Source organism: Lontra canadensis, unplaced genomic scaffold (genome assembly GCF_010015895.1).
Source record: "Lontra canadensis isolate GAN:19392208 unplaced genomic scaffold, GSC_riverotter_1.0 scaffold4, whole genome shotgun sequence".
In the NCBI taxonomy this organism is placed as follows: Eukaryota; Metazoa; Chordata; class Mammalia; order Carnivora; family Mustelidae; genus Lontra; species Lontra canadensis.
The window spans coordinates 13296843-13301788 of NW_022630998.1; the positions used below are offsets into that span (position 1 = coordinate 13296843).

A 4946-nucleotide genomic window follows, 5' to 3' on the forward strand; every position below is an offset into this window, starting at 1 on the left:
GATTCAAAATAAGAGAGTAACAAAATAACAAAGTAACAATAACAAAAATACACACTAAATTCTTCAAGTCCAAAAATATCTAACAAATGAGAAAATTATTCAAATTATAACAAAATTCCATTAAAAGCTAAATACTTCTGCAATGCACTTAAGAATACCCGAACAGAATGGAAAAAAAAAAAAACCAACAACAACATAAAGTGTAATGTGGGTTTAACACCCACTGACATCTATAAATCAATCTGAAATTTGATTAAACCAATTTTTAAAAGACTAACTAGAAAGTTCAGGGAATAAAAACCATTTCGCATTCTAGTCTCAAAAAAAATATATCAACAAAATAAAATTAGAATAAAAACAAGATTTCATTATAACAGCAGTTCTTAAACTTTTAAAAGTCAGAAATTCCTTGGCTAGCCTAATAAAACCTACAAATCTTCTCCTCAGAAAAACATGTACATGTGTAATAAATTCTGCAAACAATTTTATGTGACTGACATCCAAGCTTTTCTATATAAACTGATGCCTATGAACATCAGTTTAAGAACTCTCATATAACAGTGATATCTCAAAACATCTTTACCAAAGCTGTTTGTATTACTGTTCCTTGGTCATATTAAAACTAATAACCTACCAAGATGAAACCACATATCAAATAATTCATTTGCTTATTGGTAATATAGTAAATTATTTGATCAAATATTCTTAGAAGTTGGATTATATGTCAGAACCACAAAGCCTAAACCCAAAACCCTTTTTCCTAAAGATCTAATTCTAGTTTAATTGGTGACTCCCTATTAAATATTAAAACCCTAGTGTACCTAGCCAGGCTTCACTTTATGCAACTTTAAATTAAAATTGCACAGTGTTACGAAATTTGAAACAGCTGGTGATTTAAAAATTAAAGTAAAATACTTGCTCATGAATACCAAATACTGCTCAACTCTGATTTTTATATTAGAAACTACCATGCTACTAAGTATCCACACTCAAAGAAGTGGTTCTCAAACTTCACATATCAGAATCACCAGAGGGCTTGTTAAAATATTAAACTAAAAAAAAGTCTCAAAGTAGGACCCAATACTCTAAAAATTCCAACGTGGTGCTCATGCTGCTGGCCTGGAAATCACACATTGGGACGCACTGCTCTAGACTTTGACAAAATTGGGTTAGATAGCTTTTGCTGATAACTGTCCTTAACTTAGTTAAGTTGTTAATTAAGTTGTCCTTAGATCTGTGTCCTTAACTAAGTTACTGAAACTCCAGCCACCATCTGTATAACAGGGTAAATCTCATTAATTATTATGCAAATTAAATGAAAATGAAGATACAATGGCAATTAGCACAAGGTAAGCATTTAGTAAATGTTAGCTATTTATTTATCTTGCTGGCTTTTATAATTAAGACCTAGATTGGGGCACCTGGGTGGCTCTGTGGGTTAAAGCCTCTGCCTTCGGCTCAGGTCATGATCCCAGGATCCTGGGATCGAGTCCCGCATCGGGCTCTCTGCTCAGCAGGGAGCCTGCTTCCTCCTCTCTCTCTCTCTGCCTTCCTCTCTGCCTACTTGTGATCTCTGTCTGTCAAATAAATAAATAAAGTCTAACAAAAAAAAAAAGACCTAGATTCCTGACCTATCTTAACTGGCTCAGAACAAATACAAACAATTCAGTTTAGAAGGCACCTACTTAGCACCCACATAATGAAGCCACAGAAACTCCTTTATGCTGCTGCAGCTGACACTGGAGACTTCATGACATGTTTTCCAGTCTTACCACACTGCTTGAGACTTTCATGAACACTACTGCCTGGAAAAAACACTCCTCTCCTTCACAGATCTACCTCGGTCAAAGCTGCTTAATTTTTAAAATGATACCACTGATCAAGCATCAGTCCCACCTAGTATTCATAAACCCACCTTTCTTGAAAAGCCCGATTTTCCTGAAACCCTAAAAGCAGTTTCCAATGCAAGCACTGTTGTAAATGGTAGCTCCAGTTCCAAGGCGCTATTACCGCAGCTACATAATAGGTTATTAAATAGGCTTCTGCATGCTGGCCAAAGCAGCCAAGCATCATTTAGAAGTGTATACAAGAAAGCCCATGCCAAGTTTCACAAAACCCTCACATTGATTTTTTTTTCCTTCTTCAAACATTCATACACTATCTTTTTGCTGAGCCAGTCTCTCCTTCTACTTACAATTCACTATTGCCCTTGAAAGTTCCAATTCCTCCTTGAATAAACAACTGCAAAGTCTTCAACAAATGCTTTTCTGACAACTGTCATGCTTCTGCCAACCCCTAAATACGCGTCAGCATCTTTCCCATCCTCCATGATCCACAGCATTTGAGATGTATCTCTCCAATTACCTGTTTCCATTAGAGTTAACGTTTTTCCTCCACAAATTTTTATTGTGAAAGATTTGAAATATTCAGAAAAGTTGAGAGAATGGTTCACTACACACATACATTCATATGCTTACCGCTAGACTTCAACAATTGCTAACATTTCACCATATTTACTTTCCATTTATATACACATATACTTGCTCTATCATTTGAAAGTTATAGATATCAATTTACTTCATTTCTATATACTTCAGTATGCATCTCCTAAAAATAAGGACATCCTCCTATATAACCAATTATCATTTCCACTTAGGAAATTAATAGTTCTTAATACTATGTATATGTAGCTGTGCTGGTGCTTTTAGAGAACAAGGACCTTATCTTGTATATTCCTAGTACTTAACTGGTGCAGAGCACTTATGTGGGTGATCAATAAACGTCCCACCAACTGTTAAGTGTAATAACCTCACCACAACCACCAACCACAAAAGTCATACAAGTTTAAAACCTAAAATAGCAAGATCTGACCATGCAACTCTGAAGGTTCTGCACATTAGCTTAGTCGTCTGCTTTCAAAAAACACATGCTGCAGTTAGTCTTTTGGTTTCTGAACTATTTATTTCTGCCTCACAATATGGAAGCTGCATGAGGACAGAGATCATTTCATCAGACACATAAATAGGCATATTGAATTCTTTTTTATGAATACTTTCTTTTTTTTTAATGAATACTTTCAACCACTGAAAATATTAGTGAAGAAACTGGAAGCAAAGAAGCATAATGGTAAGACAACAGTAGTATATGGGGTGCCTGGGTGGCTCAGTGGGTTGCAGCCTCTGCCTTCAGCTTGGGTCGTGGTCCCAGGGTCCTGGGATCGAGCCCCTGCATGGGGCTCTCTGCATGGGGCTTTCTGCTCTGCGGGGATCCTGCTTCCTCCTCTCTCTCTGCTTCTCTGCCTACTTGTGATCTCTGTCTGTCAGATAAATAAATAAAATCTTCAAAAAAAAAAGTAGTATAATTAAGAATACAGATTTTGGAATCTAATAAATGTGGTTTCTAATACACATTTAATAATAAGTTTAAATGTTTACTAGTAACAAAAGTGGTTTTAGTTAGGACAAGTTAAGTGGCCTCTCTAAGTCTCAGAACCTATCTCAGTAAAGTGAAAATAATACTCTAATATAACTCATGGAATTGTTGAGAGAAGTATATGAGAAAATACGTAAAGCACTTGGCACAATTAAGAATTCAGTTACTGGGGCGCCTGGGTGGCTCACTGGGTTAAAAGCCTCTGCCTTCGGCTCAGGTCATGATCCCAGGGTCGTGGGATCCAGCCCTGCGTCCCCTGCGACGAGCTCTCTGCTCAGCAGGGAGCCTACTTCCTCCTCTCTCTCTGCCTGCCTCTCTGCCTACTTGTGATCTCTGTCAAATAAATAAATAAAATCTTAAAAAAAAAAATTCAGTTACTGGCAACTGCCTGAAATAAAAACTGTATTTTTCACTGAAGCCTTTTCAATAGCAAAACAAAACCCTGTCCCAGGCTAGCACAAGGATGCTGGGTACTAAATAAAGCCAGCCACGCTTCTTCCTACTTCCCCATCGAAGCCTTCCAGCACACTGAAGCAAAACAAGTATCACCCACAGGAATCCAAAGGTCGCCAACTCCCAGAAGTCGTCCAGAACCTAGTCCATGCGATCCTGTGGTCCCCACCCTCGGTCCTTCTCCCTCCAAGCGCGCGAGGTGCAGCACACTCGAACTGATTAGGTGAGGCAGTGACCTGCCATCTCCGTTTTTACTCTGGAAAAGCTGCAACGCAAGGGCTTTTCTGTTCTTCTCAAGTGGGGGGGCGGGGTGCAGGCGGCGTGGAGAAGAGGGGTCAAGACTGAGGAAGGAAAATAAAAATAGCCGTCGCTACCCACATCAGTCCCCAGACTCGAGGCTGCCTACTTTGGAGGAGCGAGCCCACAGCCTGGAGTACCAGCCACGGACGCTCGGCAGCTTCCTTCGGTTTCTTCTGAAATGTCGGGTCTCTCAAGCCCAAGGAATACAGAAGGGAGGCAACGGAGGAGGAGAAGAAAATAAGACGCGAAAAGACCCTCGGGGCTGGAGTGTCACGCCTCCGCGCCCACGCCGCCTTTCGCTCTGGCACACGCCCCTGGGAAGAGCGCGTGTCTAAGCTCCGCAAAGCGCAGAAGACAAAGCAACTAACTGCCCAGCAGCGGCCTCGGGTGACCGAGCTCGGCACCTCGGTTCTCCTCGGGGCTGAGTCCTCACCTGCTACCGCAGCAGCAGCCGCGCAAGCTGCAGAAGATAGCCGCGCCCTTCCCAGCTTTCGGCTTCCCCTTTAATCCCAGAGACAGAAGGCAAGTGGTCCGCAAAAGACTCCAGCTGTTAGCTTGGACGCAGGTCTCCTCTCTACAGTAGGAGCTGAAGGGCCACACAGAGGTACTGCAAAGCACTACACCACCTCCCTTATCTCGGTCACGCCTCTCCCAGCCCGCCTCGGGTCTCACACAGAAACCTCACCGGGCGGAACGCTTTCCGGCAAGTGCCAAACGGCCTGCCCGGCCCCCATGAGCACACCCTTCTTAAAGGCACGGTA

General features: G+C 41.3%; 1 protein-coding gene across 18 annotated transcripts in view; it reads right to left on the minus strand.

Annotated features, from left to right (window-relative positions):
- PPIP5K2 (diphosphoinositol pentakisphosphate kinase 2) overlaps positions 1-4791 on the minus strand; it is a 77573-nt gene extending 72782 nt beyond the window's left edge. For 5 of the 18 annotated variants that reach the window (XM_032845502.1, XM_032845451.1, XM_032845471.1 and 2 more), the window contains exon 1: positions 4619-4790. The gene's annotated coding sequence lies outside the window, so the exon portion shown is untranslated. Of the gene's footprint in view, positions 1-1685; positions 1806-3985; positions 4144-4263; positions 4598-4618 lie in introns of those variants that run through there. The other 13 variants (XM_032845543.1, XM_032845521.1, XM_032845510.1 and 10 more) reach the window with 6 other exon arrangements.
- Between the last annotated feature and the right edge of the window lie 155 nt (positions 4792-4946).